The sequence below is a fragment of the Sciurus vulgaris genome (genome assembly GCF_902686455.1).
Source record: "Sciurus vulgaris genome assembly, chromosome: 5".
Taxonomy (NCBI): domain Eukaryota; kingdom Metazoa; phylum Chordata; class Mammalia; order Rodentia; family Sciuridae; genus Sciurus; species Sciurus vulgaris.
In genome coordinates, this window is record NC_136465.1 from 102,279,223 (window position 1) to 102,294,505 (window position 15,283).

The following is a 15,283-nucleotide window of genomic DNA, read 5'->3' on the forward strand; positions in this document are numbered from 1 at the left end:
GACGGAAAGATTTTTCTTATTTATTTGTTCTAAGGAAATAAATAATCGACATAGTGCAAAACACATTTGACTCAACAGCCAGAAAAGAACAGACCTACCATTTTGAGTAGTTTGTATGTGTCAAGGATTATGCCAAGAATTTTATAATTTTCTTTTATTTAATCCTGAGAACAGGATCACTACTGTTATATTCATTTCATTATATTGAGGAAGATAGCAAGGCCCAAAGCTACATCATGTCTTGATTTTAAATCCAATCTTTGAATTGCTAATGTAGAGTCTCCCAGAGTTCATATATGTGCCAATCCACAAACCAAAAATAACCAACGACCAGTACTACTGCCCATTGCCCTGAGTGACTCATTTCCAAACAGCTGAAGTGTACCTTTCCCATTGCTTTAATTTGAATATTTCAGAAAGAAAAAAATTCAGAAAAGACCTAGTTAAAAAAAAAATGGAAAGAAAAAAGCTTTCCAAGTCTCAGTTTGTAATTATTTCTTGAAACAGCTTTAATTTAAGATCACCATATTTTTAAAAACAATGTTCAAGATGCAGACAAAGATGGAAATCGAAATAGAGTTCCCATATCCCCCAGATCCTACCTGAAGTTGTCAGATTTTGCAAACAAAAATATAGGCTGCCCAGTTAAATTTGAATTTCAGGTAAATGAGAAACAATTTTTAATATCAACATGTCCTGTGCATACATACATGTTTATACTAAAAAAATCATTCCTTGTTTACCTGAAATTCAAATTAAACTAGAATCCTGCATTTTACCTGGCAACCCAACTTCTACCCCGCCCTCTCCCACATCAAGTCACTCAGCAAAATCTCCACATGTAATTAAGGTTCATTTGGCAATGTCTCACCTAATGACTCTCTGCTCTTTCCCCATCATTGATAAAGGAGACAGTCTGAGGAATATTACAAATATAATCTCGGTCTATTAGTTGACTCATCCAGCAGAACTAATACACGGAGAGAGGTGGGAATCCCTGTACTTCATTAATAACCACAGTAAGGAGAAAAACAATTTTTGTGGTATTCAAATTGAACCTATGTGCTCTATTGCCATATTTCATAGTAATTGTAATAAAATACAGCCTATTTTTCATCTTACCAGAAAACAAAGAAATAAACCTTTGGTGGACAGCCTAAACTACTCATATTTTTAAAAGCAGTCTTTTAAACAAAAATATCAATAAAAGTTTCTAAAACCCTTATTTGCAGTTTTTCCCTGTGCTAAAAGATGTCATTTTATTGTGCAGTAGTGAAATGGGCATCCTGAATCTTCTCTAGCTCTATTGAATAAGAACACAAAAACACTCATCAATTCTCATTTTTTCAAAATGACCAAAATTCATGATTTGTTTATTGAAGGAAAAGCAATTTTGGTTTTGAAAGACAACATTAATATAAATTTATATGTATCTCTGACTGGTAAACAATTCCCAAAGGAATCAAATTTCTTAGGTAAATGTCAAGCATGCTCTCTAAAGCACTATTAATCAAATTATGTAACTAAATGTATGCTGTGCTTTGACATATTGAATTTTGAACCATTTTACAAGCCAAAGCTTTACCCTTATAGAATATGAATGAGTTAATCAGTGTGAATGCAAAATCACAAGACCATTTTAGTGTGTTTTAATGTAATTCTCTTTAAAAGGACCCTGGTCACATATCACTTTTCATGCTCATGTGTGGTCCATGCTGCCCAGGAAAGGGAACATAGTAGGAACATGGGAGAATCTGTCAGGTTCCTGTCAGCAAGTAGGCTAGGATGGTAACCATGGCAGGTCTTATATGCTCTATAATTTAAAATAATTCAGCACAAGAGAGGTGATGTTCTTCATATCTTAGTTTAAATGGCACTCTAGGGGCAATTTGTTGCCCTAATCAGGAAGTCACACTCCAGGACCGTTCAGTAAGCCTTTAATCAGAAGCATTCACACTCTGGAGGTTACTACCGCATGCTTTTCTGCTAGCATTATTGCAGATCAATATCAAAACCTAGTTAATTAGCATAATGAATGCTAGGAAAAATTCTGGTGAAAATTTGTGGGCTGTTAGTAATAGGTGTTCAAATCAGTTTTTGGTGATAAATTCAAAATAAATGAATTCAATACAATTAATTACATCTATTTAAACCTTCAAAAAAATGTGAATTTCTAACAAGCTCTTCACTTTTGGAAAAGCTCTCAAAGATTGATTCTATAACAGAGCTGGGTCCAGTCACATAAAGGATTGTGGTTGCCTGATGCCGATTATAAATCTGGCATCTGCCTTCAGAATATTGTCACATTTACTTTGAGTAAATATTTCATGCTAGGTCTCGTTAGATTATACAAAAGAACAGAGAGAAATTCATTAAGTGTACAAAAAGATGGTGTGTTTTGTTTTATATCTGCTTATTAATAAATGTTTGCTTAACAGATGTCTATATATACAACAGATTTGGTCTGAGACTTGCTTCCTTTAAGTTGATAGGGAGATTGTGAGGTGACCACTTATAAATATTGGTAACTACCTTTATTTATGAAGGAGTTGCACTTGATTAATTACTCAGGTCAAGCCATAGCAATGGACATGCACTGGGGGAGGAACTGTGGACTAGATTTTCTGGAATACAAGAATATCCTAGTCCAAACTACTGGTTTATTTCTTTCCAACAAGATCTGATTGGACTATAACCAAAATGTACCCTAGCCTCTGCTGACCTTCCCCAATGGCAAAACAAACACAAACAAAAACAGAGAGGAAAAGCAAAACACTAAACTATAAAGTCCATGTGTATTCAATTTGCCCTAAGGCAATAGAGAATGAGACAATGTAATAGAACATGTGAAATGTTTTCATAAAAGGATCATCACTTTTTTCTGTAACTTTTTGCTTACTGTTTCATAGGGTCTTGGCCTTTTCTCTCTTGTGTACCTGGACTTTGTAAACTCTTTCTCTTAATATTTCTGCATATTCTGTATTTCCTTATTTTAAAAAGAAGAGGCAGGAGTGGGGTCAGGGAGGGGAAAACTTCAGTTGTCCAAACCAAACAGTAAGGTTTTACTTAGCGCTATGATTTGGACATGGTGAGAGTGTATCCCCCAAGATTCATGTGTTGAAATTTAATTCCCATTGTGGGGTGTGAAGAGGGTGGAAAACTAATACAATTATGTGTTTAGAGGTGGGGTCTGTGGAAGGTGATTAGGACTAGATAAGGACATCAGGGTGGAGCCTCCCTGATGGCATACTAGTGACCTTGTAAGAAAAGGGAGAGAGAACAAGGATTCACACACATACTCCCTAGCTCTCAACATGCGAAGGTTGCACCACCTTGTGACTCTGCACCTACAGAACCATGAAGCAAAATGAACTTCTTTCTGTTGGAAATTACCTAGTCTGTCCTATTGGGTTACTGGCAACAGAAAATGGATTCACGCGCTCAAATGAAAAGAGCAACATGATTAGGAAGAGCCTCGGCATTTTCCAGTATTCTCCCAAACATCATTTCACCCTTTAGAGGACTTCCCCTTCCTGCAGTTCCTCTTTAGGGAGCTGAGAGAAAAAGGAAAATTTTACTACCAGCTCCCTTCAATCCTGTTCTTAACTGAATTATATCTGCTTGGAAAGGAATGGGCCTCTCTACCACTGTTCCATATCCCAACCCCAAGAGGAAGAAATAAGGAGCACCCTGTGCCTTGGTCACGGAGGACAAGGGTGGAGGGAACTCCTCTAGAATGAGTTCTCCTTTGTTTTTCTCAGTGGGAGCTCAGGTGGGTGAAGAGAAGAGTATATCATAACTCTCTTCCCTTACCTAGAAGTCATAATTTATATACTGATGAATGCCACCTTTAATTCTCCTGCCCCAAACCAGTTGAAGTGCAAATCACCATACCCAGTTAACTGACGGACGTCTTTCCCAGCTTAGAGTCTTTCAGTGATTTCTCATGGTTCTGCATAGTATTGAGTAAAATTTGAATTCTATAGCTCAGCCCTGGAAGCCCTATATAACCTGGCCCCTAACTGCCATTCTGTGCTAGCCTCCATTCTACTTCCTTTTGCTTCCTCTCCCATCATAACACAGTCCTCCTTGGCCCAGCCATGATTTTTTTCAGTACCTAAAAATCATATTGACGCCCACCTCTTTGCCATCATGGATGGGTTTGTTTCCTGTTTGGAATGCCTTTGCTTTCTTATTGCCCCTTGTTTTATATAATATCTATACAACTCCAGGTAATGAATCTTTGATTCTCAATCTCAGACATTTGTATTAAGTCCAGATCTGTGGGTAATATGTAATAGCTATGTTAACTCTAATTCTTTAATCTTTATTTTACCACGTGGTTAAAAATAAGGGAATGGTTAAAAGGCGGGCACAAAGAGTCATCAAATACAGTTCATTGTCTTCCCACCTTACCCATAAATGTGAGAGAGCAAGTGTCTTTACCATCCCAGCCACCCCTTCAATGTAGCTCTATCACCACCCTAACTTCTATGAACTGTGAAATAAAATCTCAAACCCCCCTCACCTAATCAGAGGATGAGAAACTGACAGTGGCCTTAAAGACCATCTAATCTATTTCCTTCAACTTAATTACTTTTTCCCTTAACATTGTCTTAGGGAGAAAATGCAAATTTAATAGTAAATATTGTGTTACTTGAAAGTTGGGCAATCACGAAAAAAATTAAAAATTCTTGGAAATCTCATTTTCTTTGGCAAAAAGATATAATTCATTGTTTTATCAATGATATCATTTTTTAAAAAAAAAGTTTTATCTTAGAGTTCATTACTTTCTCTTTCTCTCTCTCCCCTGATAGCACCCCTTAGGTAAAGTAGCCAAGATCAAGATCAAGTTATAGAAGTTGTCAGTAACACATTTTCAGGCAATGTTCTTGCTCTGATAAGTCTATCAGATCTAAGCAGCAGTTCATTTCCAAATTGCTGGGTGAGTATATGTTGAAGGAGGAGAGAAGAGAAAAAGAAATAATTGAACTAAGCACTCACACTGGGAAGGAATTTACATCAAGACTTTTCAGATTATGATCAAACTAGCTGAAAATTACATTTCTCCCTTTTGAAATGAGGTCTTGCCATTTTTTACTGTGGATTATGTGACATGTTCATTAAGCTACTTTTCATGGATAAAGTAAAGAACTAGTGTATCTATGTGCGTGTGCACACACTTGCACACACGTAATGGCTACCGCATGCATAAGCCACTCCTGAGTGTAAATGGTAAACTCTGGTGTATTCAGAGAGTCCCAGAACCGGGCCTCTGAGAAGGGAGGGGTGACCTAGGTAAAGCCTTTACTTGTACCTGACCTCATTCAGACTTATCTGTAGTGTTACAGGAACTGCCTGCTCATAAATGGCAGCAAAGAAGGGGAAGCTTGAGAGATGGGCTTCCTTGCCACTCTGCTCACTTTCATCTCCCCACACATACACAAACACAACTACACCCTTAACACACAAGGACTTGTGAAGCAATAGGTTCCATTAGCACTCTGGACTTGGTTCTCAAAAGCTTTTTGCACATTAACTTTAGAAACCGCTTCTACTTCATTCAACGTTTTAACCCAGGTATCTACTACAATATCCACTAGTCAGTGAAGATTTATTGAATAAAATAATGAGTGATGGAGGGAAAATCAGTTGCCATGTCAGGATTCTAATCCTTTGCTTTATTCCCCCTTTTTAGGATGCAATATTCACTAAGAATTTGTTAGTTTGAGGAGTCACTGGTATTTTTAAGCCTTGTTTTTAAAAGAATAATACACTACACATTCATTGTAAAAAAGAAATTCAAGCAAAACAAAAAATACAAAAGAGTTCAAAATAACTTGAAATCCCACAAACCAGGACTTTTTGGTGGGTATTTTCTCAGACATTTCCTTATAGAAACACATAAATGAAACACTATATATATGTATGTAGATATATTTTTCATGTCTGTAAACATGTAGTATATTAATGAGCATTTTTCTAAATATATTTATGATAATATATCAAATAGAATTATATTAAAGTATATAATCTTGTCTAAACATTGCTTTGTGAAAATATATAAATATGTAATATATAAAATATATAAATATGTAAATATTAAAATGTTATTTTACATCAAAACATTTTACATATTTGCTACCTATTTTTCTTCCTTAACAGGATGTATTTACATGTCAGTAAATATGATTTGCATAGCATAAATTTTTAGAGCGCGCTTTCTACCCTAACATTTACTTGTCTGACTTACCTATGATTGACTTTAACCACTGAGATCAAGTGTCCTCTAGGAAATGGGTCAATAGTAACATATCTCATATATTTTTCTTTAATCAAGTGAGATAATTCATAAAAAGATCTTTAACATTATGTCTCCAAGTTTTCATCAAAAAACAGTTAGCTTTCAATTTTTGAAGGAATTAGTGGCATCACAATAATCTTCCAGATTGGTTTTCAAATTGGAATTTTAATTTTTACAGATTTGAAATCTCAGCTATCAGCATTTACATGAGATAATTCAAATCTTATGCCTAATAATATAACTAGAAAATAGAAAGCGTTGACAATAGTACTAAATATGATGTAATTTTGAAATTAGGATTTGAGGCTAAAAACAGGAGATGACCAATTTAAAGTAGAGATAGGAAGATGAGGAAATTCTTGATTCATGTAATTTTCTTTCTTGCTTTCCCATTTATGTCTTAATTCTCAGGGAGGATGAGATAATGATGACTGGATTTAGATTATCCTTTCAGATAACCATCCTAGTAAACAGAGGATCCAATGCAATTATGGTTATAGAACTAGTCAGAAGGAGGAGTCCAGTTAACTTAAGTCTTCTGTCAGTCTCCTGGACTGATGTATGTGAGCACCCGTAGGACAAAATCAGAGTCTAATCTAACCCATGTGAAAGGCCTAGAAACGAGGGAGAGATAGTTCCCCAAAGAGGTACTGGGCAGGCAGAAAGACACCACTTTGGGGTGTCTCCCCATTGCTACTGTACTTTAAAACTAACTGCAGTATAATGAGAATCTGTGTATACCATTTTAATAAAATTAGAAATAAAGTAGGCAAAAGCTACGTGGCACTTGCCATGTGTCTCACACTGCTCTGGGAGTTTGCTTATAGTGACTCACTTCAGCTTTTCCACAACAAGAGGTAAGCTTCTATTTCTTCAATGGGAAAACTGAAGCACAAAGAGAATATAGCCAAACGGAATTTGAATCCAGATATTCTGACTCCATAGCACATGCCATTAACCATTATGCTCTTTATTATTCCTTCTCAGAGGTTGACAGGAAACTCTTAGATGAAATAATCCAGGGTAAAATTGAGTTACATTGGAGTAGTAGCTGTGCTGATTCTCTTCAATTGCCACTTCAGGTAGTGGACTCTGGGTATCGCCTTCTCTGCATTCCTCCCTCTCCTCCCTGCTTTTGCTCCTTCCCCCAAGAAGTCACTTCTTACCGGTGTTGGCCTCCAGACACTTAGCTAATCCTTGCGGATGTCCCTAATTTTGTGCCATAGCTTTGTAGATTCCCTTTATTAAGTTCCTCAGTGCTGAGCTTATGGGGCCATCTCTTTCTCATCTGTTTCCTGGCTGATACAATAGACAAAATTCTGTTGTGATTTATTTGAGTCTGAAAGAGGAAATCCATTACAGAGCTCAAATATACCTTTTTTCCTTGTGTGGCGGGGCGAGACCCAGGGCCCAGGGTTACGCCACGTGCATCTAAAGATGGCCACTGGCAGAGAGCAAACGGCATCCTGATTATGCCTGGAGAACGGCAGGAAGCGTTTAGAATTGGCTGTATGATAATCAGTTCTGCCGCCTAGCGCAGGGACAGATATACTTTACATGTATGCTTGAGCGAGTGATCGCTTGACCTTTAACAGGATTGGATGGACATATCTGGTTACAATTGCTTATGCATGAGACTGCTTATATATTGAGGGTGTTATCTGAATAAAGGGGAAGCTGCTTCATGAACTTCTGAAGAGTACTGTCTTTTGTCCCGCTGGTCGGGCCATAAGAGCAAGAAGCGGCGCGAGCCGCTTGGAGCAACCCGGGTTGGGAGCGGCGGTAATCCGCACCTTGAATGAGAAAAGAAGGGAGGAATCTAGTTTTAAGACTCTAAAGATCAATTTGTCACAAGAATTATTTTACAACTTTGGGGTAGGTTCTTTGGTACTGATAAACACTTTTTTTTTAATACATAGGCTTTTCTTTCATATAGTTGCCAAATGTACAAATCAATTTGTTATATTAATCATGATATCTAGACTTCTAATACTATTTTATGGTCATATGAAGGAATTAAATGGACTCTTGCTTCAAAATTTTGTGTTTTGGTGAACCAAAAGATAAGACAGTTATAGGAAGAATTTGGAAAACTGACTTAAAGAAGTTGGTCATGAACAATTCTTGGCTTTGTGCAGAGTGCTCTAATTATCCACCCAAAATTTGTACTTCTCTTCCACAGAGTTATTCATTAGTGGAGGCAGTTAGTGAAGGGATTTTCTTGACTGAAGACTACATTTGTTCAGCTCTCTGACTTTTAAGTACGATCATGTAACTGAGTTTTGGCCAATGGATATAGATGGAGATAATGTTTGCCAAATCCTTAAAAAACCACCCACATGATTCCTCTTTCTGTTCACTGGATGTTGGTGCTCAGCACAACCTTGAAAGCTATGCTTTCTAACACCTTGGGTTCCTAAATGACTGGCTATAGAGGCAGAAGTTCTCTCTCCCTCCTGTGTCTACCATTTATGTTTTATATGAGTAAGAATAAATAAATTTATACCATGTTACCTCACTGACATTTTTAAGTTAATCTGTCACATCAGTTAGTATCATTAATTACTCTTAACTCATAGATGTTCTTTTTTAGAAAACAGTGGTGTTTGCCTAGGAATGAACTCCTGCTTCACAACCTTGCTACTAGGATACAAGGAAAGCAAGTCTCAGACCAAATTCTGCCACAATTATTAAAACAATATTGCTTAGCAGCAGGAACAAAAACAATTGATAGAATGTTTTGTAAACTCAACAGAGTCCCAGATTTTTTACCCTACCACCTTTCTTAAAGGCTTATTCACTACGTTATGGAACGGGATTCTTTTCTCTTAGAGTCAGCATTGATAGCCAGAAATCCTCTACACCAATGTCTGGACCCAGGGCCATTTAAAGACTTCAGAATTCCTGAAGGTCTAGTTTGCAGGGCTGGTTTTACTGTATTACTACTTTCTATGCATGAGTTTAAAAATTTTTTTAGTCAATCTTCATGTCTTGAATACACTTAACTTCACTAATTTGTAACATTTACCTTCCTAATTATCAAGTCATCAACTTCACCACTAAAAATCCATTCTGACTTTATTGTGCTAATTAGCAAAGCTTCAAAAGCTTTTGAGCAAGTTAGAAAGGACAGATCTGTTTGGGTTAACACTTCTAAGTGAGGTCTTTGAGTTGCCAGCTAGCTGATCACTCTTGGATTGAGCCTTTGCATTTTCAATGGCTTATAGCTTAACCTGAGTATTCTACACTATACCCATTAGACAAATAAAAGAGTTTTGAAGCTGTATGCTGATATCTAAACAGTAATATTATCACACCTGAAGATGGGGTACAAGTCTGAAGTCAGGGTCTGCCCTAGAGCCTCTAACACACTGTACTTACTCAACCATAATATTATAAGATTGTACTGCAATTGTTTAATTACCATTTTCCTTACCAAACTGGAAGGAAAAATACTATGTCTGTGGTGTTAATCACCATTCTTTGCCAGGACATAGCATCTGAGTCACTCCACAAATACTGGTTGAATTTTTGAATGAAATTTCTGTAAACTAAATTTGCACAGATATGTCTTCAGACTAAGAAAGGGAGTGTATTAGATTCTCCAGAGGAATAGAACCAAGCAAATGTATATATAGGATGGAATTTGTTAGATTGGTTTACACAAGCAGAGGTTGACTAGTCCCACAATGGCCATCTGTAGGCTAGAGACCTGAGGAAACCAGTAGCAGTTCAGCCTAAGAAGCTGAAAGCCACATAGGGACCAATGATGTAGCTCCAGAAGAGGCTAAAGGCCTGGGAGCCCCCAGGAGAGTCAATAGTGCAAGTCCACCTTTAAAGCCTGAAGAATCTGGAGTGTGGTGTTGGTGGATGGATGATGTCAGCAGTAGCGTGCAGCCCGCTTGCCCGCAAGTTTCCCCCTTTTTCCACTTTTGGTTCTATCTCTGCCCCCAGCCTACTATTCTATGCCACCTACATTCAGAGTTTACTCTGGTTTACTCCCCACTCAGTTTACTGCGACTCATATACCACTTGCCTCCGAAAATACCCTCATAGACACACCCAGAAGTGGGCAATTTTCTGCACATTTCTCAATCTTGTCAAGTTGACGATCAAAACTAACCATCACAGGGGAAATCTAGGAGACCATGCACATACTTTCCCTAAAATCTCTCTTTCTTATTATTTTTCTTCTTAAAGGCAATATAGTAAAAGAAGGATTCCAGTCAATTGTCAATACATTCTTGGAACGATGGAAGAAAGAATGGGCAAATGTACCTGCCTCTGTATTCTGACAGCACTCCCCTTTAACCTTTACTGAAGTAGAGCTGCAAATTTTACCAAGAGCACAAGTGCAAAGAAAGAGTTGAGGTGGTGTGGCGTTGACCTTTAGTTTTCAAGTTCCCATTTCCTGTGGTCTGGGGTTTTTGCTGGTGTCCTCATCCCTCAGCAGTTCTATATCCTTTCTAGTGGAGTAAACAAACAAACCAAAAATATTCTCAATCCACTGCATTCCAGTTGACCAGGGGAGCCAGGACCGTGACCTCAGGCCCACTAATGTAAGTCTTTCTCCTCTTCAAATATATTTAGTACACTCTATCTCCATTAATATTGGATGGAGTGCTGTGCCCAACGCACAAATTCTCTTGTAGACCCACAGCCACCCTCAGGCTATGCCTGGGAAAATGTTCCATTATTTCTATCATTTTTGATTTATCAGTACCTATTTGAAGTTTCTACTACATCAAACCCATTCAAAGTTGGACCTGTGAGAAGAAAAATTCTGACATGGAATCTGTCCTCTTGCTCCCCTGCCAGAGAAAAGACTAGCTTTTTCACAAGGATATCCTGAGTCTTTTCTGACATGTGTTCCTTTCTAAACTAACTTCTCCTGGACACATTTTTTGCACCACTGCTGAGGAAAATCTTGTAAAACTAAAGTGGGCAAAATATTAATGAACATCCCTTCAGCAGAATGCTGGATCTATATGTTTGCTCATACTTTAATTTTGGTAATTTTGCAGCTCTGTGAATTGAAGAAAACCCAGAATAATTATTCTTTTTCATAGAATTACAAAAAGATTTTGGTGAGTTTGATCATCATCCTGTTATTCCAAACATCACATTTTATTCTCCTCCAGGATAGTATAAGCTTTGTATCTGTGAACAAATTTCTTTCAGTATCTCTGGTTACCTATATTGTCTTCAGTTTAAACTTTGAACCAGTTAAAGCAGATTACTGTTTATTATTTAAGAAGTCAGTAAGTCAAATGAGTCTATATTATATAAAATCTTTGGCCTCTGTCTAGTTTATATCTGCATGTGGATCATGATTTACTATTTGAAAATAATATTTTAGTATCAACACTCACCTTTTGTCATATATGTCAGCAACCTCAGTATCAGTGTCTCTCTTCCTCGACCCCAGATTCAGTGTGTGGCTAAGGTCAAATAAAGCTGAATGTACAGCTTTGTGATCTCTTCATTACCCATTACTCATTTATGACATTTTGTAAATTCTAGCCTTCATCTTTTCTCTCTCATTATGTCTATCTCCTGAACCTTAAATTTTCCCTGAAAAAAATCTAAATTTCTAAATCAAAACATCACATTATAAACCCTCACAGAACACAACTATTATTTGTCAGTTAAAGTTTTTTAAACAACTAAATTTCTGGCAACTACTGGAGTGATCAATTTAACATGCAAATCAGATTTGACCCTCTGCTTAAAGTACTCCATTGTTTCCTCTCTGCTCCAGGATGAGCAGGTTCGGAGGCATGGATTATAGAGCTTTCCCTAATCTGCTTTTTTGCCTCCCTCCAGAGCTTGTTCTCTTCTGAGACCAACAAGACTGAATCCCTTTCATTTTCTTGAGAACAAACAAAGCCCTAAATTGCCCTCAGTATGACTTTTACCATACTCTATTTCAAATAGCTGTTTTATTTGCCTAGGTCCCTGGAAATCTTCTACAAATGTCAGAAATGTGGAACTGAATCCATATTTGTATTTGTTATCTATTGCTGTGTTAGAAATGATCACAAATGTGCCAGTTTAAAATGTACAAGTATTATACCACAGTTGCTGTGGGTCATGAGTCCAGGTGTAGCTTAACAGGATTCTCCCCTTTGGGTCTCACAGGCTGCCATCAAGGTATCTGCCACCTGATTAGGAAAGGAAAGACCTGCTCTCAAGCTCCTTCAGTTTGTAATAATTCATTTCCTTGAGTACCAGAATTCACACTGCCTTGCTGCTTCCAAGCCACTAAAGGAGAGAGAACTTCTGATAGTCTGCTTGCATGGCATAGTGTCATATACTGTTAACAATTATGACCATAGGAACAAAAACCCATCACCATATTCTATTTATGAGAAGCATGTCTTTTAAGGGGGCTTATTTCTATAGGCAAGTTTTTGATTGAAGACTGTGTGAGGTAAGGGTGATGAGAGGAGTGTGGGAAAGTGACTTAGATTTTGATTTTGTTTCTGGACATTTTCCTTCTATACTTTCCGGGGACTGGTATTCAGCATATAGCTAACAAGAAGTTCCTTTGGCTCTAAGTGAACCTCTATATGAGGTGTGTGTGTGAGTTTGTGTGTGTGTGTGTGTGTGTGTGTGTGTGTGTGAGAGAGAGAGAGAGAGAGAGATTTTGATTTAGCAACTGACCAGCACCATAGGCTGCACCACCTTCTCCAATCTGTCACATGAGGAGTTTGGTTTGGGTAGGGGGAGGTCTAGCTACACACTTCTTCATTCACCTGACCCATTTGCCAGTCTGTTGGGGTGCCAAATTGAATTCAAGGATGTTCTTACAGCTCCCCCACATTCCAGAACCTGCCTGTTTTAAAGAAAATATTTTCAATAAATTCCCTGGGGTTATGCAAACCACTTTTGGACATCTGAAGAGTGTAATTTCTACTCTCAGCTACCTGCTTCAATGTGTCTCTACTAGGAAGCCCTTCTTCATGGGTTATTGAATTCAATTATTAGAGCAGGGTAGGGATGCTTTTGCTCTACTTTTAACTAGAAGTAATGTGAAGGATTTTTCTAAACTCAAGTGGCTACTCTGCCCTGATTTACATGCAACAGTCTTCTCCTAAATCTCAAGTAGCCTTTTCAAGATCTGATCACAACCCATGAGCTGCATCTCTTTCTACTCCCCCAAATAGAGGCTAGCTCCAAATATACAGATTTTATTTTAATTTATACATTATATTCTACCTCAATTTTAAGAGATATTTAAATATACAACTACTTTCAGATTCTGGATATGTGATACTATTCCTGTTTCCTGTCCTAGAAACACATTTCTGCTTACTGTATATTTCAGTGTATATTCCTCCTGCCTTTCACTACTTCAGGCCTCAGCTCAAGCATCAGCATCTCTGAGAATTCTTTCATTACAGCCCCTCAACTCAGGTTAATCTACCTTAAAATAGGTTCTTTTAAAGCAGTTATCAGTTTATGTATTTGTCTATCTTAACAGGGAGCTTCTTTAAGAAGGTAATTTTTTCAGTATAATTTGTTACCAACAGGGTCTGGAATAGCACCTGATGGTAAAAAAATATTTGTTGAATTATTGTCTTCCATAAAGGTTTACAAAACATTTCACAGTGCAAAGGTTGATTTTTATGGAATGCTTTAGAAACCTCTCTGGATTATTAAATTAGTAATTCATCAAAAAGAGCTATCATTCAACCCATAATGCATATTTCATTCATAAGGGCATTGTGGAATTTTGTTAAATAATTTGATGGGAGGAAAACACATTTATCTAAACCATCTTCTGACTTATTACCTTTGAGTAAGGGAATTAAATTAATCTGGAGTTATTCTCACATTGTACCCATATTGTGTTCATTGTAAAAGTGCTAAATGATGGCTTGTTCTGCCCAAGACCACTTTCTGCCTTCTTCTATTCATGGTTACATTTTTCTTTGGTAGAAACATCTCCCTACCTGAACCATGGTATTCCAATGGGGATGGCCAGTAACATAGTTCTACCCCCATTCTCCTTGTCCTAGGGTGGGTCCATGTCACAGCACGGAGCATCACTAACCTGCACTCAAATGACTCAGCAGGTTGAGTCACCAGCCTTTCTCAGGATTCTCTGGGCAGCAACTGTGTGGGATACATCTGTTCTTCTGGATCATGATTTGGAAAATGTGGAAAAGCCCAAGAAGATGTAACCCACAAACAGAAAGAAGAGGTAAACAATAACCAGAGTATTACATCTGTTCTCACTTCGGGCCTCCAAGATCCAGGTCCTTGTCCGCCTTCTTTTCCTTCTACAAATCTACTTGGCTGCTGTAAAAAATATCCCATTTTTTGCTTTGGCTATTACATGTTAGATTTCCATCACCAGCAGTTAAATATCTTCCTGAAAGGCTGTTAGAGCAGCAACAATGGAATGATTTTCTCAGCTGTTTCTTCTTTAGTCTGCCACATCCTCTTCCTTTCAGCTCTATGGAGACAGTTTCTAATAGACCTATGTCCTCCTCCCATCCGAAGCAAAGATTCACAAAGTTTAAGAGTTCAAGACTATAAACCAAGATTGAAGTATGTACAAGGACTTCAAAATTGAATAGACAGTAGAATGAATTGGACATAATTTTCCTATGTTCATATATGAATACATGACCAGTGTAACTCCACATCATGTATAATCACAAGAATTGGAAGTTATACTCCATGTATGTAGGATATGTCAAAATATATTCTACTATCATGTACAACTGAAAAAGAACAAATAAAAAAATTCTATATTAAACTAAAAAACAAAGAAGTGAACAGATGCATTCCCAAACAGTGAAAAATATCTTCACATGCAAGCAAAAATAAAGTTGAGGATAAATATTTATATTATGGCATCTTCATTTTACAAAATTATGTAACAATTGGTTCCTTTGATGGTGATTTTCTTTTTTTGTGTTTGAGTTTTTCAAGGAATATTTAATAAGGCAGATAACATGCTTCTCT

General features: G+C 37.2%; 1 long non-coding RNA gene across 1 annotated transcript in view; it reads right to left on the reverse strand.

The window, feature by feature from the left end:
- Positions 1-15,283, reverse strand: part of LOC306660854 — a 610,682-nt gene that overhangs the window by 582,180 nt on the left and 13,219 nt on the right. The window lies entirely within an intron of this gene.